The sequence below is a fragment of the Balaenoptera acutorostrata genome, chromosome 6 (assembly GCF_949987535.1).
Source record: "Balaenoptera acutorostrata chromosome 6, mBalAcu1.1, whole genome shotgun sequence".
In the NCBI taxonomy this organism is placed as follows: domain Eukaryota; kingdom Metazoa; phylum Chordata; class Mammalia; order Artiodactyla; family Balaenopteridae; genus Balaenoptera; species Balaenoptera acutorostrata.
Genome location: NC_080069.1, coordinates 74,077,569 through 74,104,215, shown reverse-complemented (window position 1 = coordinate 74,104,215; position 26,647 = coordinate 74,077,569). Strand labels below are relative to the sequence as shown.

The 26,647-nt window shown below is 41.7% G+C and overlaps 1 protein-coding gene across 1 annotated transcript in view; it reads right to left on the bottom strand.

The window, feature by feature from the left end:
• The window catches only part of PGM5 (phosphoglucomutase 5), a 188,792-nt gene that overhangs the window by 73,055 nt on the left and 89,090 nt on the right, over positions 1 to 26,647 (bottom strand). The gene's annotated exons all lie outside the window — the stretch shown is intronic.

Here is a 26,647-nt window from a genome sequence, read left to right as displayed (position 1 = left end):
GGGAATCTTGGAATCTAAATTAACATGGTATTTGGGTGCAAACACTTTGGAATATTGTTTGACAGTATCTACTAAAGATGAATATACACATATCCTATGAACCAGCAATTCAACTCCTAGAAATTAATACTAACGATGTAGTAGACACTGTGGTGCACTGCTCAGCTTCACCCCCAACATGCAAACACACACACACACACATTTTAGGACTTTTAGGACTGGAACACTCACTCTACCAGCTTCTAGGAATGTTTATGGCTTCTAGGAATGGTGACAGCTCACAGATGTGGCCCTCACTCTCTGCTAAAGAGAGATGTCTCACTCAAAATCATGCTCCCTTCCTTGGGTCAATCCACATCCAATGCCTGGCAAATGAGAGATGTATAAAGGTCTAGGCTTCTTGCCCCTATTTGGTACAACATTGTAGGGCCATTTCAGCTCCAACTTCTCTGTCTGATCCTCCTTCCTCACTCCCCCATAGGTATTGCTCTTGAAGGAAACTTTGATCTTGATGGCAGAAAGGAATAAAGTTCCTGCAAGCGAATCTCTCTCAGAGCTGCTTCCTGGGGAACCCAGCATGTGACATTACTCAACAGAGTATGTACACAAGATTTTTTTTTAAATGATCATAGAATCACAATTGGTAATAACTGAAACAAAAGTCCATCAAAGTAGAAGGGACAAATGATTTGCAATATATAATGCAATAACATAAATTTCATTGAACAAACTAGTGCTACATGCAACAACTTGAATGAATCTCACAAACATAATATCACGTGAAAGAAACCAGTATCAAAGGAATATACACTATACAGTTCCATTTAGATAAAATTAAAAAACAGCTAAAACTAAGCTCTACTGTCAAAATTCAGGCTCAGAGGACCCAGAAGTTCAAGTATTTTGTTCAAGATCTCACAGAGATAAGAGGCAAAGCTAGATTCTGGACCCAAGTCTGCTTAATTTCTGTCCATGTTCCATTCCACTACACCATGTAGTCTCCCCAAATGTTTTAGTGCTTCAAGACATATACAAACCTCAAAGTTGGCTGGGGAATGAGCTGCTGCCACAGACACTGGCCTGAAGAGTTTCATCGGCCCCACATGGAAGCAACCCAAAGAGAAAAACACCAAATGCCTGCCACCAGCAAGGTTTAGTCTTTTGATGACTGTACATGCAGAAGGTGACCATGGAGAGGAACCAGTGAGGGTATTTCGGTGAAGAAGAGGAAGAAAAATACACATAGGACAAAGGACACGACGTAACAGTGATTTCTTTAGGTTTGTTTTGTGGCCACCTAGAGGAAAAAATATCTAGAACTCTTGCCAGAGGAACATAACACTTCTCTTTCCATCGAACTCAAATGTAATTAATGTGCTCACAATCTTGAAAAAACTGTGTGCCAAGTCTCTTTCAAGTTTGCTTTGAGGGACTTCCCTGGTGGTGCAGTGGTTAAGAATCCACCTGCCAATGCAGGGGACACGGGTTCCATCCCTGGTCCGGGAAGATCCCACATGCCGTGGAGCAACTAAGCCCATATGCCACAACTACTACGCCTGCGCTCTAGAGCCCGCGAGCCAAAACTACTGAGCCCGTGTGCTGCAGCTACTGAAGCCCGCATGCCTAGAGCCCACAGAGCCCACAACAAAAGAAGCCACTGCAATGAGAAGCCCGTGCACCGCAACAAAGAGTAGCCCCTGCTCGCTGCAACTAGAGAAAGCCCACGCGCAGCAATGAAGACCCAATGCAGCCAATAAATAAATAAATAAATAAAGGTTCGACTTAAAAAAAAAAAAGTCTTAAAAAAAAAAGTTTGCTTTGAAAACAAGCACCTTTTGGATGCTTGGGTGTTACGTCAAAGGTTCTCTTTTCCTCAGTAGTCTAAGAAAGATATACAATCATGTTTACATCCTGGTAGGAATAATGAAACAAATCCTCTCCAAACTGGAGAGCAAAGGTAAGCTTTCACAGCCATTAATTTATGGTCAGAAGCTCAAGGAAGGAGAAATCATTCACACAGAAGCTTTCTAGGGCAGCGCATAATAAAGCCTGGGTCAAAATTAATTTAGCTAAAATGAATGCATAAGATTACGAAATAGAATATGCAACATGGGGCAGAGGTGAGGGTAAGAGAGAGGCTAGAGGGTGTGGGGCTATATATTCTCTGGCCAAAACATTCTTGTTGGTTCAAAGCCAAGTTGGCAGAACTGAAAGGAGTGGAGAGGATTTCCCCAGCTCCACCCTTCTCAGCTGATCACTGTCAGGAGGTCATCAGGCTGAAGGCTGAGGCTGGATTTTAAAGGACCGGATACTTCTATAACTATGAGCCACATTTGCAGCTGTACAAGCTAAGATAACAATATGGGTAATTAAATTCCAGGATCCTGAACATGAGTTGATGTGTCCTAGAGTCAGAAAGGAATGCCCCTCCCTTCTCCTTCTACTGAACTTGGGATCCATCCCAACCATAGCATTCAGCAGATACCAGGCTCTAGACTGGTTTTTGGTAGAAGGCCCCAGTGGAGTCTCTGGTACAAAAGCTAAAAATGAAGCTGCTCATGCTGAGGGTCTGCTCCCCTCTCCCTGACTACCACCACCATGTGTCAGAGACAAACAAAACTCACTTTCTAGGGAAGACCAGCATATGAAGGAAAAGAAAGAAAATGAATCTGGGCCACAATTTTCCTACAAATGGGAGTGAGCCTTGGTAGCCAAAACAAAACAAAACAAAAAAAACCATGGTGGATATAAGCTTCTTAGTGTGGATTTTAAAACCTCTAAAAATGTGGCTTCAGGTTGGAAATAGCCTCAACCTATTTTGCCAATACTTTCTCCCATGATACTCCCCATATGCGCCTAAAAACTGAACCATCTCTTATTTTCTAAATATGCTCTTGCATTTTTGTTGTTGTTTTTTTATGAGTCCTTCTTTATGCTTTTCATATTACCTGGATTAATCCTCCTTTCCAATCTCTCTCAAAATACTTCACTTTGCTTCAAAACCTCTCTTAAATGCCCTGCCATCATGAATCCTGTGTCAAAGGCTGCTAGTGGTCAACAAAAGTATCTTTTCCTGGACACACAGCTGGACTACACTTCCCAACCTCCCACGAGGTTCACTGTGGCCACATGCTGAGTTCTAGCCAACGGAACTCCAGTGGAGACAATGCACACTCTTTTCAAATCTGGTTATTAAAATTTCCCATCCTCCATGTTCTTTCTCCTTCTGCCAGTCTAATGTGGACAAGCCCAGCAATCCTAGAAGCCACATGTTGAAGATGGTGGACCTACAAGTTGGAAGGATCTGGATCTCTGAATCACCATTTGGAGCAGAATTAGTCACCAATCAGGAACACTTGTTTTTAACTTCTAATGACTGAGAAATAACCTCTTGCCATGTTTGAGCCATTGTACACTTTGGGATTAGTTCTGTAGCACCAGCTCCATTATCGTAACAAATACAATTCTTTTTTCATTGCCGTTATCAATCCAAAGTAACTCTTCCTGTCCTAGGCTTCCTCTCTTGGTAGGGGGTTTTTATGTTCACATTGTCATTGTACATGTTGTTATCTTCTTAACACTCTCCCTCCACACACAGGTACTACCACTACAACCACCAGTGTGTTAGTTCTTTGAGGGCAGGGGCTGCACCTTATATACCTTTATAGCTCTTCAATGTCTAGGATAACATAATACCTTGTCAGACTTGCCCTCAATAAATTCTGTATGATTTCAGTTGATTAATATCTATTATTTAAGGAGTACTGTTGAATAGCAAGGGGAAAAGTATCTCTATTTTATGGTCTTTTCTCACTGTAGGTTCCTTATATTATATTAAGAAATAATTAAGTAATTTCTGCATGTTTTATTTAAATTAGTCATTTTGAGCAAAGAGAATTTCTCCAGGTATTAATTGGTGGGGCTATCAGGGTAAGACAAAGGCATTTCTTGAAAATAAAGATTTTACAGAATTAGGGCAGAAATATATGAGAGTCAAAAGTCTGAGAAGCAGAAGGACACATTATTTCTATTTTACCAGTCTGGTGGTCGCCTTACCCTCATGTGCTCAAACAAGATAACAGATACAAAAGCATCCTGAAAGATCCCTAAAAGCTCACTACACGTAGAGGTGCTAGCACACCCACCTTTGCACCCCCCGCATCCAGTGCCGTGCATGCCCACAGTAGGTATTAAAATATCTATTAACTTAATTATACAGTACTACATCATTGTATGTGACAATATTCTACTGGAGTACCAACGGTTACTAATGACTCTCTTTTACCTTGCGAGAGAACAGCCAAATAAAAAATGACTAATTATATCAAGTACATGAGGCAGCATCAGCTACTCTTGGAATTCTACTTTAAGAAAGTTCCAATAAATTTTAAAAGGACAAGATCCAGGTCCCTCTTCCTTCAATTTATCTTCAAACATCCACTTTCTTAAGACCTGAGCACACTTCTTGGTTCTATTTTCTACATACTGAACTCTCAGTCCCTTTTTAAAAAGCCTCCATCTACATAGATTAGGAGATATCTGCATCACATATATCCAACAAAAGACTTATACGTAGTTTATATGTAAAAACTCCTAAAAATCAATAAAAAAGGCAGATAACCTTTAAAACATGGGCAAAAATCTTGATTAGGCACTTTACGAAAGAGGATATTCACAACCTACAAAATGAAAAGACAACCTATGGAATGGGAAAAAATATTTGCAAACCCTATATCCAATAAGGGGTTAATATCCAAAATATATAAGGAATGTTTACAACTCAATAGCAAGAAAACAAGCAATCTAATTTTTTTTAAATGGGCAAAGGGTCTAAATAGGAAAATAAATTTTTCTGAAGAAGACACACAAATGACCAAGAGATACATGAAAAGATGCTCAGCATCACCAGTCATCAGAGAAGTGCAAATCAAAACCACAATGAGATATCACCTCACACCTATTATTGGGTTTTTAGCCAACCTGACAGAATGGCTATTATCAAAAAGATAGGAGATAAGAGAGCCAGTGTGGATGTGGAGAAAAGGGAACACTTGTGCACTGTTGGTGGGAATGTACACTGGTACAGTCACTATGGAAAATAACATGGAGGTCCTCTCCTCAAAAAATTAAAAAAGAACTATCATATGATCCAGTAATCACACTTCTAGATATTTATCCAAAGGAAATGAAAACAGGATCTCGAAAGGATATCTGTACTCCTATGTTCATTGCATCATTATACACAATAGCCAAGATACAGAAACAACTTACGTGTCCAATGACAGATAAATGGATAAAGAAGATGTGGTATATAAATACAATGAATATTACTCAGCCATAAAAAAAGAAGGAAATTCTGCTATTTGCAACAACATGAATGAAACTGGAGGGCATTCTGCTAAGTGAAATAAGCCAGACAGAGAAAACCAAATACTGTAAGGTATCACTTAAATGTGGAGTCTAAAAAAAAAATAAAGCTGAACTCGTAGAAATGAAGAGTAGATTGGTGGTTGCCAGGGACTGGGGTGGGGAGGTGGAATGGGGAGATGGTGGTCAAAGGGTATAAATTTCCATTTATAAGATAAACAAGTTCTAAAGATGTCTGTATGTGTATAACTGAGTCACTTTGCTGTACAGCAGAGATTGGCACAGCATTGTAAACCAACTATTCTTCAATAAAAAATTAAAAGATAAATAAGTTCTGAAGATCTAATGTACAGCACAGTGACTATAGTCATTAACATGTACTGTGTACTTGAAATTTGCTGAAAGCAGAATTCTCACTAAAAAAACTATGTGAGGTGATGAACGAGTTAATTAACTTGACTGTGATAACCATTTCACAATGTCTATCAGTATCAAATCATCACGTTGTATATTTTAAATATATTATAGTTTTATCTGTCAATTATATCTCAATAAAGCTGGAAAAAAATAAACCAAAAAAGCTAGTCATTGGTGACAGAAGTCAGGATAGAGGTTATCTCTGGGGAGGAGGGGGAGGTAGTGATAGGAATGGGGATCGAGGGAGCTTCAGGAATGCTGTTCTGTTTCTTTTTTTTTTTTTTTTTAACATCTTTATTGGAGTATAATTGCTTTACAATGGTGTGTTAGTTTCTGCTTTATAACAAAGTGAATCAGTTATACATATACATATGTTCCCATATCTCTTCCCTCTTGCATCTGCCTCCCGGGAGGGTGGGCTGTTCTGTTTCTTGATCTACAATGGTAGTTACATGGGTGTGTGCACTTTGTAAAAAGTCCTTGAGCTACGCATGAGATGTGCCTTGTTAAATATACATTATGCTTCATTTAACATTCATTTATTTTTAAATAGACCTTTATTGGAGTATAATTGCTTCACAATACTGTGTTAGTTTCTGTTGCACAACAAAGCGAATCAGCCACATGCATACACATGTCCACATATCTCCTCCCTCTTGAGCCTCCCTCCCATCCACCCTATCCCACCCCTCTAGGTCATCGCAAAGCACCAAGCCGATCTCCCTGTGCTATGCGGCTGCTTCCCACCAGCGATCTATTTTACATTCGGTAGTGTATATATGTCGATGTTACTACTCTCACTTCGCCCCAGCTTCGCCCTCCCACCCCATGTCCTCAAGTCCATTCTCTATATCTACCTCTTTATTCCTGTCCTGCAACTAGGTTCATCAGTACCATTTTTTTTTTTTTTAGATTCCATATATATGCATTAGCATATGGTATTTGTTTTTCTCTTTCTGACTTACTTCACTCTGTAGGACAGACTCTAGGTCCATCCACCTCACTACAAATAACTCAATTTCGTTTCTTTTTATGGCTGAGTAATGTTCCATTGTATATATGTGCCACATCTTCTTTATCCATTCGTCTGTCAATGGACATTTAGGTTGGTTCTATGTCCTCGCTATTGTCGATAGTTCTGCAATGAACATTGTGGCACACGTCTCTTTTTGAATTATGGTTTTCTCAGGGTATATGCCCAGTAGTGGGATTGCTGGGTCATATGGTAGTTCTACTTTTAGTTTTTTAAGAAACCTCCATACTGTTTTCCATGGTGGTTGTATAAATTTACATTCCCACCAACAGTGCAGGAGGGTTCCCTTTTCACCACACCCTTTCCAGCATTTATTGTTTCTCGATTTTTTGATAATGGCCATTCTGACTGGCATGAGGTGATACCTCATTGTAGTTTTGATTTGCATTTCTCTAATAATTAGTGATGTTGAGCATCTTTTCATGTGCCTCTTGGCCATCTATGTCTTCCTTGGTGAAATGTCTATTTAGGTCTTCCGCCCATTTTTTAACTGGATTGTTTCTTTTTTTGATATCGAGCTCCACAAGCTGTTTTATTTAAAAGAAAAACCCCCTGTAGTATTTATGACTGAGTACATGTTTAAATTAGCCTTATTTACATCATCCCAAGAAATAAACTACTGAAGATGGAGTTTAATAGCATTCTGGACATGCTGGTTAATGTCTGGTAGACATGGAACAAAACTGCCTGCAAGTTTGTCCCCTAGTATTTTCACATGGATGAGTTCACTCCCAGATCCCTTCTTTGATATCTGGCACTGCTGGCTGGAGCTGCTCTGAGGTAAAAGGCTTATGTGAGTTCGCACTTTAAAAGCATTTCTAACGCAGCCTACTCAGCTCACCAATAAGAATTAAGCAGAGTTCAACTAGGCCTTATTTTCTAATACCAATCTCAAAGTTCACTCTTTCCTCATCCTTTGAATGGAGCAACTCACACTTTCAGGTAAAATAAATATAAAACATGAGGCTGTCACAATAAGATGACCACAAAAGTTTTTCAACCATATATATAAATATTAATATATGTCAACTTTAGCAGCGAGCTGCTTGTTCCTGGGGCCTGTAGTATCTCAGCCTGGTCTAAACCTCAAAACTCACATACCAAATAACACCTCCCTTGCCTGTCTTATCAGGGAAGTCATATAAGGATCAAATGAAATGGTATAGAAAGAAAAGAAAGTGCTCTAACAACTGTGAAATGTCCTACAGTTATTACAACACTATTACTGTTCTGGGTATTGGAACTTTCACTTAATCCAAAGGGAAATGGACATATCATTTAAAGAATATTTATTTAAAAAAAAAAGCAAAATATAACTATGTTTCATGCTCCCTAAAAAATTCTAGATTTGGGGCAATTGTAAAACAAAGGTGGACCCCAAACCCAGGGGTTTTTGCTGCTTTATCTAAAAGCTTCTGTACTTTCATTTTAGGTAAGTGTTACAGAGGAAAATAGGATCCTTCCCAATTAGATTTTAAGTTTTGTTAGGAAACATAAGGCAGGCATATTTCTGAGGATGTTCACTTAAAAGAAAAAATTTGGCTTTGGACTTGGACCAAAGATCCAAGAGAAAAATACATAAAATTGATAGAATCACAGGTTCACTCTCTCAAGCTAGCAAATAATCGGGAACCCTATGTCTGGGAATCAACAAGTATCTATGTTTACCATCTTTTTTTTTTTTTTTTTTTTTTTTAAAGGATTTTCTTATTTATTTATTTATTTATTTATTTTTGGCTGTGTTGGGTCTTCGGTTCGTGCGAGGGCTTTCTCCAGTTGCGGCAAGCGGGGGCCACTCTTCATCGCGGTGCGCGGGCCTTTCTCTATCGCGGCCCCTCCCGTCGCGGGGCACAGGCTCCAGACGCGCAGGCTCAGCAATTGTGGCTCACGGGCCCAGCTGCTCCGCGGCATGTGGGATCTTCCCAGACCAGGGCTCGAACCCGTGTCCCCTGCATTAGCAGGCAGATTCTCAACCACTGCGCCACCAGGGAAGCCCTATGTTTACCATCTTGATGCTTGAGAACTTTGATGTAAATTGTTCCTGGTTCTAATTATTTTCAAAGAAGAAAAACTGTTGAGGGGCTAGGGCTGGCAAATATTAAGCCCTGAGTGTTCCAGTTAAGCTGAGAGATAAAGAGAAGACTGACTGTCAGCTGTCTTTCAGATTCCCGTGAGATTGCTCCCTGAAGAGCAAAAAGTGAAGCATCTTCTTGTCTTTTTGTTTTGCTTTGAATTTTAAAGTATGTTGACACCTTACTGAAGCTTTTTAAAAAGCCTATATAATACCCTTGGAAGATTTAGAATCAATTCCTTTACAACTATAGACAAAAAGTAGTAAATACTAACTGATGTGACAGCTCGAACCCAGGAGATAAAACATCTCACTAAACAAAGCTTCTCTTTCTTAAAACCTTCTGTGTTTCCTCTTCTGGATTCAATCAGCATCTTTTCCTGGATGGTATTAAAAAATCTTATTGCTCCTATGTCATAAAACAGGAGAAATGGGACATCTGGGCATGGAACATTAAATAAATATACAGCGGCTGTAAAATGATACTCGTTTTAAAGGAAAAACAAAACCCAGAGAAAAGAAGTATTTGTGTAATGCTGCATCACCATTCTATGGGTATACCATGAGCAGACGTAAACATTAAAATATCATGTCATTATCAGTTTTCTCAGAGATCTGTGGCTTAATGTATGACCCAGTTCGCTGTTTCCTGGGATGTCAGGTCAAGTCATCAGGCAGCCATCCCTAAATGGGCTCTGAGAAAATGAGTATTTATCAAGGGACACAGAAGCACCCACCCCAACTGAAAAGCATCACATATTCAAGGCCGCACTTACCCTTCCAGGATGTCCCTCCTTACTCAGGATTGGGTTTAATTTTGCTGATAAGTATAACGAAAGCTCATGTCACATTAATTTATCTTTTTAAAAAGTTTTGATTTAATAAGACATAGTTATGTGGAAAGAGAAGAACTTATTGGAGAAGTTGATGTCCTTTTGTGGGAAATGATGTTTACAGCACAAGGTAAAGCTGAGTGGACAGGAAAGGCAGGCAGATGTGCACTGCCGTGGAATCAAGTCCAAACACCTTTGCGTGGACAAGAGGATGGACTCTGAATTCTGACTGCCTGAGTCCCCACCCAGCTCCACCCATTCTTGGCTGAGTGACCTTGGCCAAGTTACTTAAACTCAATAAGCCCAGCTCTTTCACCTGTGAAATGTAATAACAGTGAATCTCCTTATTCAGGGAGGACTAAATGGGGTGATCCTTGGGAAGCCCCAAACATTCAGAGAAGTGCACGGACAGCAGCAATAGCTGTTAGCATTGTTACCTCTCCAGCTGCTGCTTCCTGCATTTCCCTCTCTCCTCCTGCCGGAGCACACTGCTATTTTGGTAGAGCCTCCTTAAAGCACCATGCAGCTTCAGATCCTGGCACACATAGTTCACATAGATGGGGATACTCTTCATATCAGTTAGGGTCCCAACAGGAATAGATGACACACTCAAACTGAGCAATTTGAGGAGAGTTTAACACAGGTGCTGGGCTTTCCTGGTGGCGCAGTGGTTAAGAGTCCACATGCCAATGCAGGGGACACAGGTTCGATCCCTGGTTCAGGAAGATCCCACACGCCGCGGAGCAACTAAGCCCATGCGCCACAACTACTGAGCCTGCGCTCTAGAGCCCGCGATCCACAACTACTGAAACCCGTGCACCTAGAGCCCATGCTCCACAACACGAGAAGCCACCTCAATTAGAAGCCCGCACACTGCAACCAAGAGTAGCCCCCGCTCGCCGCCACTAGAGAAAGCCCGCGCACAGCAACGAAGACCCAACTTAGCCAAAAATAAATAAATAAATAAATTTTAAAAACCAAAACAACAAAACACAGGTGCTATTTAGGCAGGTGTGGGCAGTGGAGAAGGGGAGCACAATGGACAGTACAGTACCCCAGGGCAAGTAATATCAGGGCGAGCATTACCCCACCCCCAGACTCATTCCTGGAACCAGAGACAGAGCTGGGTGGAGAGGGCTGCCTGGCAGGAGCCACGACCTTCAGAGGAGACATGTTGCCAGCCCACAGAAACCCATCAAGGAGAGAAATCAACTCCTGACCCCATGCTCCTCCAGCTGTCTGATATCTGTAGTGCTCCCAATTGTCCAAACCCAACTGAAATCAGGAGGGAAGATGAGCCGTTGATACAGTCCACAGAGGTCAGCCTGCGGGACAGAGTGTAGGGAGAGGGAGGAGAGGCATCTGGGGGCAAATGGAAGATACCCAGCACTCTCGTCATCCAGCCCCCTACACTCAGGCTATTTCGACTATCCAGGTCAATGTGTCCAGTGCCTTCTTTGTGCTGCCACAGGAAACCCTACCAATTACACACTCAGCACAGGTTATTGCATTAGATGTTGGGACAGCTGACTGCCTCTGATCTGTGAGCCCCCGGAGGGCAAGGGCTCTGACTGGCACAGAGCAAGTACTTAATGACATTTGTTAATTCCATGCAAACATTGTGGAACACAGACTATCGGAACACAGACTTCTCCTACATGGGTACCAACGTCATTTAGATTCCAGAACTAAGTCCTTCAAATACCAGAGGGAGCAAGTACGTGAGACCATTGAAAGCTCAGGATAAAATTAAGTTACGGTGGACAAACTTCCACGTGGAATTACATACAAAGAGTTGGCTGAAAAGATTGATAACCTTACTCTAAATAAGTGTATGTTAGTTTACCAAGTCCACTGCTGTTAAGTTTATTGTGAAAAGGTAGGAGATTATGGTAAAACTGGTCTCTCTTTACCTTTGCAGGAATTCTCAGTACTAAATGCTCATTTCACTGTAAAACTTTAAAGAGAGGGGAGGGTGCATATTTCTCATGTTTATAAGTAGCACCTCGTGGGGCTGACGTTTCATGCAGCACATGCTGGAAAACACTGGTTAAGATAAACCAAGAAATATATCCCTTATATGACTATAGCAGGGGTGCGCTTCAAAGGACTTTACTCCCACGGAACACTTTTGAAGAGCAAGGGAGAAGGAACATGTCAAATAGTCTGGAGTCACATCAAGGATTCTCAGGAGGATGCCTTTCCAAAGAGGCTTGAGAGACGAGTTAACGGGAAGGGCATCCCCGGGAAGCGGATACCCTCCTCCAGGTCCTGGACTGCAGGAAGTTCTGGGCTCAACAGAGAGAGGCAGCCCAGGGGCAGGGCCAGTGAGGGTGATTGACAGCAGGGCTCTTCGCTATCTAAATCTGGTCCTGGGGTTCAGTCCCTAGGGAGGCAGTAGGGGAAGAGGAAGGAGATGGGGAAAGCAGCTGTTTGCATTCAGGGCGACCCATGCAGTGGGATAGACTCTCTCTCAGAGGGCCTAGTGGTCTCTGGGGGACGGGGACCAAAATAGGTTGGTGAGAACACACAGTTCCTGAAATTAATTGAAGAAGTAGAGTCTCCGTGGGGAATCAGAATGCCTCTCAACTGTTCTTTCCCCCTTTACAGAGACTGAGGCACGGAAATGTTTCTCTGTGTGGATCCATTCCATGTTTTCAGCCGACTGCTGGGCCTAATTGGGGACACACAGAGGAGGGACAGGGTCAGCAGAGGACACGATGGCTTCTGGGCATTGAGAACCACTGCAGGGGCACAGTCTCCTGTGAGAGGAACAATTCTCTTCAGGTCAAGACACCACTTCCTGCAGGGAAGGGATGATACAGATGAGCGGCGAGGTAGGAGCACTGCCTTTTCCATCGGCCCAGGCTGCAGCCCAAGCAGTGAGCTGGTGCTAAAGGTACTACATCATCTTTGAGACCCAATAATTTCCAGCTTTCAAAAAAGTGTGGTAGCACACTGCTTTTCTTAGAAGAGAGCACTTTAATGCCACCTGTGAAAACACTGTCATAATAAATATTTAAATGTAGGTGTCCTCAGTGTGAACATTGCCCCCTTGGAATGCGGGGCCCTTACGCAATGCACAGCCTGTGCAACTGGATGCAGAAGCTCTCCATCAGTTTCACCTGCATGTAGCCAGAGCAGAAGTTATGGCTCTCAAGTCCCTTAAACACATTCCTGGTGTAGCAAGGGGTGGACCACACCCGCCCCAATGGTCCTATGACTAAGGGTGGACCCTAAAGCCTTTTGCAGTCTTTGGACTGTTGAAGACACAGCTTTAAACAGCACATTTTCTTTTTCTCCAACTGTATGCCCTACCCAATAGCATTCAGAAGTGGTGAACTCTGTGAGTGTGCGTGTGTGGGTGAGGCCTCAACCCATATCATACCAACCATATTAAAATACATCTACATCTCACATAAAAACTGACTTCTTGCTTTAAAAGAATCTTGAAAGGATTTTTATAATTTTGGTTTTGAAATGAGGCTACAAGTCACTCAATTAACTATTGACAAGATTTCTCATCTGTCATGCACACTTGGGAATCCTTTCAAAATGAGAAAATACATACTACAAATTATTTTCAAGTGTTGACTACTTGGATACCAAATTTAATAATAAAGTGACAAAATGTTACATTTTTACATTAAACTAAGCAGTTACTCATGTCGATGTTGCAGCTTTCTTCATTTTGGAGTTAATACAGTTGACCCTTGGACAATACAGGGGTTAGGGCCACCTACCACCTGTGCAGCTGAAAATCCGCATATAACTTTACAGTCGGGCCTCTGTATCCATGGTTCTGCACCTGCAGATTCAACCCATCCCAGATCATGTATTACTGTAGTAGGTATTTAGTGAAAGAAATCTGTATATAAGTGGACCCGTTTAGTTGAAACCCATGTTGCTCAAGGATCAACTGTAACTGTTTTCAGGTCTCTACTTTTAAGGCTATGAATATCAAAGGCCCTAGGCAAGAAGCTGAGGATGCCAATGAGGGATAAAATGACCCAAGTGCATGTGGGCATGTGAGTGTATGTGTGTGCTTGTGTGTGTGTGGACATGGGGGGGTAGGCATGTGTATGCATGTGTATTGTGTGTATGAGTGTGTGTGTGTGTGTGTGTGTGTGTGTGTGTGTGTGTGTTGGGGGCAAGGGAAAGTGGTGTAACTCTTGTCAGAATCTTAGGTAGTTTCTTGCACAATAAGGTTTCAGGGAGAATGCTTCATCTTCTCCTTCACTTTATCCCCACCACATTCTGCATATACTATATTTATTTTCAGCAGGTCCTACAAATTTATTTCTGAACATTCCATCCCAGAATTCTCTCAGCCAGCTCCCACTTTCTCTGCCAATATCCAATGCAGTTAATAATGCCCATCTGGAAAGCCAGATATGGATGCATGCAACCCCAGCACACTAACTTGGCACTAGGCTACTGACGGAGTTTCTTGGAAAAATCTCAAGGCAATGCTCCAAAGGTCAGAAAAAAAATATGGTCATTCACTTGTAACAGACTTTCTAGCTGGATGAAATATGACAGTTGTGGTTTTTTCCCCTCGTGAAACCAAATGTGCATATTCAACTCAAATAAAAGTAGCAAAATGACTTCCTGTGATGTAAACTTTTATAAACTTAGAGTAAGATGACATCTATGGGGTACCCAGATAGCCCAGATAGTGTTTTTAAAGGCCTCACCTGGCACACAGCTTGGACGAGTTTCCCTCTTCTTTTGTCTAGCTGGTGGTGCTTTATCACTCAGTTTCACAGAAGAAGCCAGTGCTTCCCACACTTTCTTGATAATAACAATCATCTGGGGTACTTATTAAAGATACAGATTGCTAGACCCCTCCACAAGAATATCTTGAATTAGTAGGTCTTGGTGTCTATACTTATAACAAGTAGTGTTTTTTATTTCTAGAAGATTCTTATTCTAGGAGGGTTTATAAAAAGCTGTGAGTGAAGACAAACTATATGCAAATGATGGTGATCAATTAAGCAATGCAACCATATATATATATGTATATATATAGACTTTGGGCAAGATAAAAACCTTTATTTACAAACATTCTATTACTTTAAAGATATATACAGAGTAAAGAATTTGGATTAAATATGACAAATATATATATGATATATATACATATATATATATGTGTGTGTTTTCAAAATGCTAATAACCAAATTTTGATGTACATATTGCACAATGTTTAAGAAGTCCTCAGAGGATATTATTTGATTGGGAGTCCAGACTCAGATTGGCATTGAACATCAGGGTTAGCCTAGATGTGAGTCTGTCTCAAGAGAATACGGAAGATGGCAATCAAACGCTGGCAGGCTGAGGTTCAGCTCTCGCCGCACCATGGCACTTTCCGCAAACGTGAGCAGGACAACCAGCCCCCTAGCTTGTAAGTACTGCACTGTCTTTGAAATCTGACAAGCCTGGGTTCAAAGTGCAGCTCTTACACTTTTCATCCTGTGACCCTCATAGGCCACTTATCCTCTTTTATTTGCGGTTCACATCCAAGAAACTGGAATAATAACAATACCTGCTACTGAGAGGGGTGGGTTTACTTCCCCGCTCACTTCTCCAGTAGTGCTCTAGCAGCGGTCCCCACCCTTTTTGGCACCAGGGGCCGGTTTTTTGGAAGACAATTTTTCCATGGACCAGGGGTGGGGTGATGGTCTTGGGGTGATTCAAGCTCATTATGTTTATTGTGCACTTTATTTCTATTATTATAGAAATGCCTCAGATCATCAGGCATTAGACCCCAGAGGTTGGGGACCCCTGCTCTAGGGAGACTGGGCAGCAGAGTGGAACAAGCTTGGGCTTCTTGGGCAGACCAACCTGGGTTAAAATCCTGATTCCATCTTTCACTAACTTTTGTTGGTAAGTCGCTGCATTTCTGAGTCTCAGTGTCCTCAAAGGAAGAGATGGGGGTGGTCGTGACACAGTAAACATACCAGAAAAGCAGCACAATTTAACAGGCAGAAATCCTCACCCTCCTTGGGGTAAGTGGGTCTTTTGAAGGTTTCAAAGAAAAGTGACTCATCCATTGGCGATAGCCTGCAAGGAAACAGGGGCTGCCAGAGGGGTTTGAACCTGAGAGATGGCTGTGTGGGATCGGGACCTGCCACCACCCCACTTCCCTCCACTGTGGACTGGCACAGAGTGTTTCCTGGGAAGGTGCTGCACAGGAACTAAAAGGGCTATGACCTTGGGGGCCCCAGGGCACTCACAGCCAAGCTTGGCATCAAGGGAAAGAGTCTGTCCTCCCTTGAAGAAATATTCTCCAGTTTTACCTTCCAGGGACTCCAAAAGCTTGCAATTTCCAGATAAGCCATGCTTTCTGTCCCCAGGACTCAGGAATACAGCTTCCCTCACTTCAGCTAGCTAACTCTTAAATGTCCTTTAAGTCTCAGTTTCTGGGAAGAACCTCCAGAGCCGCAGAGGTTCCTTGAAGGCAGCAAGCTCACCCCATCACAGGTGTCTCTTCTGCTCTCCCACAGCCTCGTGCAAAACATCATCATGCTGGTCCATCTCCTCCAGCAGCTTCAGGAGGACAAGGGCTGTGTCCTTCTCTGAAGACCAACTCCTAGCACAGGGCCAGGTACTAAACAGGTGCTTGAGGGATGTTTACTGATGGAAAAACAACCTCTGAGCTACATTCTAACAGGGTCAGGAGGGATTATCAGAAACTCAGAGGTGGGGAGATTCTACTAGGCAGAGCTCCACCTGCTTGAGAATCGCTACAGGGAGCAACAGGTGCTCCTGATGGGAGCGGGTTACGCCTGTGAACAGAAAAGCAGTGTGAGAACCTCTGACCTAACCCGAGAAGAGAAGGGAGGTTTGTTAATGAAATTAGCAGGGGCCCCTGGGGTACTGGATAGAAGCCTCTGGATGGGACCAGGGCTCTGCCTTGAAGGTTCGGGGGCATCAAGGGACGTCCCGTGCAGGCTTCCCTAAGTCTTCTCCCCAACATCCCCCTGGCCTGGATGATGTAGCTACCTGGTTGCCCTGGCAGCGTGGCTGATGCTGGACCTGCCTGAACAGAGGGGCAGGAGTTTGAAGGAGACCCACAGTCGTGTTACTGTCCTTTTGACCTATCCTGCAGGACTCTGTTTTCTGTGAAATGTAGCTCAAGCGGGTGGAATTCAAAGAAGGAAGTGAGTGTGATTAGCTGCACCGGAGGAGACAATCTATGTACCTCCAAGTGGAAGCTTCCCCTCCTCTCAAGGCCTCTCTTTCTCTTCCCCAAACTTAGCTATCTCTTTCCCTTTGAATTCTAACCCAGAAGTGACATCAGTGCTCTCTTTCCTCTCCCCGTCTTTGGTACTATGGCTCTAGGAGTGGAGTGTCTACTCTTGGGGAAGGGAGTTAGGGATGCGGTGGGACAGAGCAAACACTTAGTGAGCACTGACTAGTACCAGGCACCATGCTGGGTGCTTCCCTACGGTAATGCACTGACTCCTCCCAGCAATCCCACGAGGCATTATTACCCTCCTCCTTGTGCTTTATTACTTGCTGCCTCTTCCAGAGAAAGTGCCCCAGCCCAGAGGCCCTGCGGCCGGGGTGATCTGAGCTGATGGGACCAATGCTGAACCGGGTGTCCACCAGGTGGACAGAGCCACACGAGACCTGATGGAGCAGAAGGGTCTCCACCTCGCTCACTGTTGGCTCTTTTTTTTTTTTTTTTTTTTTTTTTTTTGTGGCCGTGCGGCATGTGGGATCTTAGTTCTCTGACCAGGGCTCGAACCCGTGCCCCCTGCATTGGAAGCACAGCACCTTAACCACTGGCCCACCAGGGAAGTCCGTCCACCTTGCTTACTATCAGCACTGAACAGCCCTCCGAACTGCAATTTATTTCCGTGAAATCTCTATAGGATTGCTATCAACCCTCTTTGTCCTGGTTCTATACTTGATTCATTTCTGCCCGTGGCAACCAAAATACCTGGATTTAAACAACCATTACCACCAGACTACAGACCACAAAACTGAGGTACCAAGAGATTAAGTCGTTTGTCCAATGCTGTAACAGATAAGTGGCTGGGCAGGGATTCAGGCCCTGGCTTGCCTGATTCCAGAGCCTATTCTCTGTACAGTGAATTGTGCCAAGACATTCTTCAGGGCTGCTAAGAAGACTTCTGGATGTGTTTTGAATTCAAAGAAAATGTTGGTAAAAAGAGTGCTGGATCTGAGCAGTGAGAGCTATAGGAAATTCTTGCTGCCAAGAGCAGAACTATAGCTCTCTTCTGGCAGCAACAGTAATAATAGTAACAGCTAACAGGTATCAAGCGTTTACTTACTATGCACCAGGCACTGTGCTAAACACTTTAAAATGGATTTTACCGCCTTTATCTTCCCCATTTTTAGATAAGGACGTTGGGCATCAGAGAGGTTATGTAACATGTCCGAGTTCTCAGAGCTAGGAAGAGGAAGCTCTGTGGTTCAAGGCCAGCCTCTCTGAAGTCGAGACCTCATGCTACACGGAGACAAATGCTACAGTGCAGACAAGACTCATCTGAAATCTTAAGGAAGCCGTGGTCACGTCACTGCAGCCATCATAATAATTCGTAACAGGGAGCAGGGTGAGGGGTGTCCAAATGAACATCAGGATGTATAAGTTGTGAAGTTCTCACTACAAGTCAGAAGGCCAAGTAGTGAGACAGGCTTTTAGTAAAAATGAAGAGGCCAACAGCACTAGGCAGCAAGCGTAGTTCTCCGAGGTTTTCCTCCCCTGAGCTCAGCGCCAGCAGCCCCCTGTGATTTATGCTTCCAAGTGACACAGAGCTTGCAGGCACCAGCCCTGCAGTAGCGAGGAAAATGGATGGACTGCCTGGGGATGTTTTCCCTGCACGCACCATGTTCCCTTAAAAGGCCTTGAGTGTATATACAGTTCTGACATGAGGGCAGAACCAAATAACATGGGGCCTCTCTTTCCCTTATATGGTCAAGTATGACAATAGCACCCTCCCTCCTAATTTATGAAGCGCACAAGTGGAGGAATGTCGATCAGGAGACGTGGGGAAGTTTCACCAGAGAGAAGATATAAAGCTCATCTCGCTGGCAAAGGACTTCCAAGACCAAGTGGAACAGAATGCATACTTGCTGAGGTTTTTGTTTTTTTTTTTTTTAACTCTGAAGAATAAACACTTTCATTCCTCTTTCAAATATCATTTCTTGAAGCCAAAGAATATGCTGAACTCCCCTCAGAATCAGATAAAGAGAAAAATAAAGCAAGAATTAAAACTTGTAGAGTGTATCCTTCATGCATATACCCCCTCCAGCCCTAGCCTTTGTTTCTCCATGCAACACACACACACACACACACACACACACACACACACAGCATATACACAACCAATCAAGTATCTGAAAAGAAAGGACAATTTCATTTGAAACATAACACAGAAATGGGACACAGTCCTATTTAGGAACAGTCAGCTGCAAATACAGAGAGTTCTTATCTATAAAGGGCCTTAGCCATTTTGTTAGAAGTTACAGACCAAGTTTTCCCGTCCAATCTCTGTCCTAAGATAGGAACCAATGAAGACAAGAGGGTGTATCAAGTGGGAATGTATGGGAAAGTGCTTTGTACATCATAAATCATATGACATCCACAGTTAAATACTGTGTTAATGTCCTCATAGCATTGTTATTTTTAAATCACTATTATTTTGTGTATTATATAATACACAAGTAGGTTTCCTGGATATAGCCAAGTATAACTTATATCACAACTTAAACTACTTTCACCTCGGCTATACTTCACTTTCATTTGGCCAGGACTCTGAATCTATTTGGAGTACAGTCTGGTCCACATGACCAAATTCTTCTGCCTCAAAAAGCCAAGAAACCCTTGGATGTCCACGATAGGATTTAATGGCTCACTGTACAAGCTAGTAGAGAAGGATTCAGGCATTTTATACACATAAAGCATATTCCTTCACCATTTACAAAGACATGTATGCATGGAGCACCTTGAGTGAAATACTCTTAAAAAGCACTTGGAGATCCCCGGACAGAGGGTGCAGTTCAAATTATAAGACTCAAGAAAACAATGGACTGTGCATCCTTCAACATAACCCTCCACGTGAGATGTGTTTAACGTGAAAGTGTAGCCTGGAGGTTCAACTTCTGAAAACAGAAATTTAGAAATCAGACTCTGCTGACCCCAAACACATGTCCTCACCTAGAAAGGTCTATTTAAGAGCCTCGTAAGATTGGTACGATAAGGAAAACTCTCAAGGTACTCATGGCCAACTCTCTACCCCACAGCTTTATTACATGGCTACACTGGAGTGAGAGGCCTGAGGACAAAATGCAGGAGCCCTGGGTGGTTGCGACTCTTGTGCCCCAATGCAAAGACAATAGAGTCCCTGGCTACCCTGATGTCCACTGTCTTCCCAGCACCTTCACACTATCTAGGGGGCCTAACGAGGGAGCTTTCAGGGCCGTGCCCGTTGCCCTACTTTGAATATTTTGTAATACCTGCAGCTCCAACTGAGAAGGTTCCCTTTTGTTTCATTGAAAACCAACCAGTAGGTATGCAAGTCTGCAGGCTTGATCACCTGCATCAGAGCTACCTGACCATTTCGTTTAAAATGTAGATGCTTGGGCTCCACTCAGCATGGCTGAATCCAAATCTCTGGGGACAGGGCTTTGGAATATGCGTTTGAATAAGGACACCTCCACCCACCCAACCTCCACAAAGATTCTTATGCATGCTAACATTTAAGAACCACTGCTATAAGCACTCAAAAAATCCTGTTGAATTTAATACAGTCTTATACCCAGTTAAGGAATACAGTCATGGCCCTGGTCCCAAAATATACCTCTCTCAATATTTGTAGCTAAAAGAGATCTTAGGGAACAGCAAATCCAACCCCTTCATTCTTTAAATAAGGAAAGCAGAGGTCCAGGAAGAGTAACTAACTTGCCATGGCGTCTTACTGCCACCTTACAGCAGAGTCCTTTGGGAGTTCTGGTCCTGGTCCAGTTCCTAGACTACTGCTTGTTCTGCCGGAACACCCAACACCTTCCCCACCCCTACCTGCACCATACCCACACTCAGTCACACACTCTCCAGAGCTGTTTAGTTTAAAATGTAGAATGCCCGTACTCCAATAAAAATTAATTTTTAAAAATGTAGAATACCCCACCATGGTGATCTGGAAACTGTTGTTTCTGTCTGTCCAATATCCAACCCCTTCTCAAGGAAACACCTTTGGTAGACCTACCCCCTTCCCCACTGCATGTCACTCAAGGTGACCCCCTCTTCCCTGGCCAAAGAGCAAGCATGTGACTCAACCTAGACTGAGCTCTGAGTGAAGTGAAATGGGGAAAATGTATAAAGTTTCCTCCTTGATCTGGAAGGCAATTCTCTAACAAGATTGTCCATATATAATTCCTGGCACCCAGGTTCCTATTACTTTTTGCTATTGTTGTTCTTTAATCTGTAGATTTTTTCTTTTCCATCATAGTTTATTATAAGATATTGAATATAATTCCCTATGCTATACAATAAATCCTTGTTGTTTATTTTATATATGGTAGTGTGCACCTGTTAATCCCATACCCTCAATTTATCCCTTCCCCCTTCCCCTTCGGTAACTATAAATTTGTTTTCTATGTCTGTGAGTCTGTTTCTGTTTTGCAAATAAGTTCATTTGTATTGTTTTTTAGATTCCACATATAAGTGATATCATATGATATTTGTCTCTCTGTCTGACTTCATTTAGTATGATAATCTCTAGGTCCATTCATGTTGCTGCAAATGGCATTATTTCATTCTATTTTATAACTGAGTAGTATTCCATTGTATATATGTACCACAACTTCTCTATCCTTTCATCTCTTGATGGACACTTAGGTTGCTTCCACATCTTGGCTATTGTAAACAGTGCTGCTATGAACATTGGGGTGCATGTATCTTTTCAAATTAGAGCTTTTGTCTTTCCAGATATACGCCCAGGTGTGGGACTGCTGGGTCATATGGCAACTTTATTCCTAGTTTTTTTAAGGAAACTTCATACTGTTTTCCATAGTGGCTACACCAATTTACATTCCCACCAAAGGGTTCCCTTTTCTCCATACTCTCTCCAGCATTTATTATTTGTAGACTTTGTAATGATGGCCATTCTGACCTCAGGTTCCTATTATTTTTGAGACAAGCTTTTCCTTTGATTCTGAGAGTTACCCCTTATTCTTCCATTGCATTCCTTTTAAGTTGGTCTGTCACTAATATTCCAAGAACCCTACTTGACCCTTGCTTCCTTAACCCAAAACCATAAATGGGCAAGCATTTGATTCAATTCTATGGAAAGGAAAGTTGGCGTTAAATATCTCTTTGTTGGAAACAGAAAGGATGAGACTTTGCAGTTAGATGAGTGGGGATGCAATACTGAAAACCCCTGTCTCCATCAATACCCACCACTCTACTCTTTCAAAAAAGCCTAGACTTTTGCCTTTGATCCCCAAACACTCCATCTAAACTAAAGGGCTTAAGATACTATCTGTACAGCTGAAAATAGAAATAGTCATGAATCCACAACTGCAAAGTGATCCAAATGACCCTGCTAAGTACTGCACTCAATCTCAAGATCCAGTGCCAAGAAGTTATTGGGCTCACCACATCTACACAAGTAGACAGATTCTCCTCCTTGTCAGTCTGGGTTTTATCTTTAATGTCCTCTCCCCAGGGCAGCACTATGGTCCCTGACATGCAGTACATCTGCGTGCAATTTCCACATAATAGGAGCAAGGCTTGTTATTTTAAAGCTGTAAGTGCCATTTAGAGGTCTTTCTGCCAAAACCCATATGGCTCTTTGGTTACAAAACTATACAAATATTTGTGTTTTCCTTTTGACTTGGCAGCAAGGCAAACTTTCAGATTCTTTACTGCTCTTGCGTTGAAATGTCTTCTTGTCTCCTTTTGCAGGTTATTTACTATTTACTGGGATTCTCTAAAATGAGTTCTAAGTTTTGAAGGAGAGTTCCAAAACTGTTGTTTAAGAGGCCCATCATTGGGTAGTTGCTCCAGAGAAGTACTGTTCAACCCAGACAGCAACTTAGCATTAGGAGGAAAGATTTTTTAATGTATTTTAATTTTTTTAATTAACCCACAATAAAACGGACTTTTTGGTGTGTTTTGACTTTTGACATGTGTATAGATTCATGTAACTGGCACCACAATCAAGAGACAAAACATTTCCATCACCTTCAAGAAACACCCTCATACAGCCACACCTATCACCCGCCCTGGCCCCTGGTAACCACTGCTCTGGGTTCATCTGTTTAGTTTTGTCTTTTTGAGTACCATATAAATGGATTCACACAGTATATGACATTTTGAATCAGGCTCCTTTTACTCAGCATAATCACCTGACAGTCATCCAAGTTGTGTGTACCAGTAGTTCCATTTTATTGCCAAGTGGTATTCCACTGTATGGATATATCACAATTTATTTATCCATTCACCTGTTGAAGGACTTTGGGTTATTTCCATAGAATAGAGCTGCTATAAATATTTGCGTCCAGGTTTTTGTGTGAACCTAAAGTTTCAATTCCCTAGAATAAATACACAGCAGTAAGATTACAGTCATACGATAATCATCTGTTTAACTTTATAAGCAACTGACAAACTGTTTTCCAGAGTAGCTGTATGTCCCATTTTGCATTCCTACCAACACTGTATGAGAGCTCCAGATGTGCATCCTCATCAACACTTAGTATTAGCAGGACTTTTTATTTTAGCCTTTTTAATCATTATGTAGTGGTATCTCACCCTGGTTTTAATTTGTATCTCCTAAAGGCTAATGATGTTGAATATCTTTTAATGTGCTTATTTGGCATCTATACATTCTCTGTGGATCAAATTTTTTGCCCATTTTTAATTGGACTGACATTCTAATCCTACCAATGTGTTTTAAAAATTATACTTTCTTTTATGAATTGCTTTAGCACTTCGGTCAAAAATCAACTGGCCATATTTATTAGGGTCTCTTTCTGGACTCTCTATCATGTCTCATTGATCTATATGTCTGTCCCTTTGCCAATGCCACGTTGCTTTATGCTAATTAGAAAATGTGATTCCTCCAGCTTCATTCTTCTTTTTCAAAATTGTTTTGCTTATTTTAGTTCCTTTGCCTTTCAATATAAATTTTAGAATTGATCTGTCTATATCTACCAAAATCCTATGGGAACATTTATTGGAATGGCATTAAATCTAGATATTAATTTGAAAATGAACGACACCTTTGCTGTGTTGAGTTTTCCAATCCATGGACATGGTATGTCCCTCCAATTTAGGTATTTTTTCACCAATGTGTTGTAGTTTTTGGCATATAGATCCTTATGTGCTTTATTAAATTTGTAGCTAGGTATTTTATGTTCTGAGCATTGTAAATAGTACTGCTTTTTTTCATTTCGGTTTCCAGCTGAACATTGATAGTATAAGGAAATACAACTGATTTTTGAGCATTGACTTTGCATCCTATGATCTTCCTTTATTAGTTCTGGGACTTTTTTGTGGCTTCCTTGGGATTTTCTATGTAGACAATCATGTCACCTGTGAATAGGAATAGCCTTATTTCTTCATTTCCACTCTCTATATGCCTTTTAATTCCTTTTCATGTCTTGTCACATTGGCTAGGACTTCCAGTACAATGTTGATTAGTAGTAGTGAGGATGGACAACTGTGTCTTGTTCCTGATCTTGAGGGGGGAAGCATTCAGTTTTTCACCATTAACTATAGTTTTAGCTGTAGGTTATATTGTAGATGCCCTTTATTAGATTGAAGAAATTTACTAGATTGAAGATTATCAATTTTATTCATCTTTTCAAAGAACCAGCTTTTGGATGTTGATTTTTTAAATTGTTTTACTGTTTTCAATATCATTGATTTCAGCTCTTACCTTTATGATTTCCTGTCTTTTACTTGATTTGTATTTATTTTGCTCCCTTTTTTCCCAGATTTTTAAGGTGAAAGCATAGATTACTGATTTGAAACTGTCTTATTTTTTAATATAACCATTCAATGTTATAATATCCCCCTTCTGTAATGCTTTATCTGCATCCCACAAATTTTTCTGTGTTGTGTTTATTTTCATTTAGTTCACAATGCTTTAAATTTTCCTTGAAACTTTCTCTTTGATCCACAGATTATTTAGAAGCATATTGTTTAAATTCCAAATATTTACAGATTTTCCTCTTACCATTCTGTTACCAATTTTTAGTCTAATTCCTTGACAGTCAGGGAACACACAATTCTTTTACATTTTGTTATTTTTGTTTGTTTTAATGGTCCAGGATATGGTCTACATTGGTGAATGTTCCATGCACTTGAGAAGAATACATATTCTGCTGACGGTAAGAGTGTTCTATAAATGTCAATAACACATGGTTGATGGATAGCATTGTACAGTATTTCCATACCCCTGCGGATTTTCTGTCTAATCTATCTGGTTTTGTCTGTTCTATCAGTTTCTGGGAGAAAATTGTTGATTTCTCCAACTAGAATTTTGAATTTCTCTATTTCCCCTTCTTGTTCTGTCCATTTTTGCTTCACATATTTTGAAGTTCTGTTACAGGAGCATATACACTTAGGATTATTATGTCTTTTTAGTAAATTGGTCTAACATAATTTCAGTTTTCAAAGACTCTGCAGTACTGCTGAATTCTCAAAGCCAATGTGTACGGTTTAGGGTCAGATCCATGCATGCTCAGCTCAGAAGTGAACCCAGTAGTTCATACACATAACTTGAGGGTCATTTTTCCTGACTCCACCCTCTTTTTGATCTCCCTGATACTTTCCAGCTTTCCTGGAGCTCTTTTTGGTACTCTGACCAGAAAGTTGGCACTTTACTTACTCCATTCTGCTACACACTTCCCACGTCTGCCCCTGTTTCTGGGGGTAGGGAGAGTCAAGCAGTGGGAAGACAGAGAAGAAAAACAAAGCAATGGTGTTTCTCTCTACTCTCTTCGAACTACTTCTCCTAGTGAGAGGAATGTTTCCTTCCCCCTAAGTTTTAGGCTCCTGCTGGCCACCTTATTACTATTGCTACTGCTACCCCTGAACTTCTTGGGAGCTATGGCATGAGAGAATGGAAAAAAGAGAGGAAAAAAAGGAAAAATGGGGAAATTCCTCACACAAACTCTCTGCATGTTAGGCTCCTTGAGCCAGAAGAAGAGGACTTATCCTGGAGTTCTGTCTGTGCCGATGTTCACTTCCAGGTTTTAGACTGCAATGAGTTTAAGCTGGAGGATACTAGATACACACAAAAGGTAAACTCATTACCAGTTTGGTGGTACTTTAAGTTCTGGTCTTCCCCAGTCTGTCTGCTACTATTTACTTTTCCGAGTCCTCAAACAGCCGTTCCATATTCCTGTCCAGATTTTATAAGCTGCTTTCCGTGGAAGACAGTGTGTATAAAATGTGCTTACTCCATCTTACTTAAAATCAGAAACAAGAGGAAAGCTTTTTAAACCTTCAGAGTCCCTGGCTTCACACCAGACCTACAGGCTCTTAAAGGGGAACTGGGAAGTGGGGGACAAAATGTAGATTTTTGGAAAGCTCCACAGGAGATGTTGATGCACAACTGCTGTGGAGAGCCATTTCTCAGAATACGGTCAACCAGCTACAGATAACCTGCAGCTGCTCAGATTCTACTCAAGATCACTCTGATAATGGCTAAAGTTTAAGAACTCTGGGTCCTTAATCAAAGACTGCAAACTCAAATGCCTCCACAGGCCACACAGGTTAAGCAACCAGTTGGACCTATGACACCAGAGAATTATGGGGACCGTGGTGAACTAGAAAGTCCATGTCTGCTAGGGGTAGCCTCCAGTAAGCTCCAAACAACTACTCTTATGGGGGAATGCAGGCCCAGTAGCACCAGAACTGCAATTATTCAATAAAATAATAAC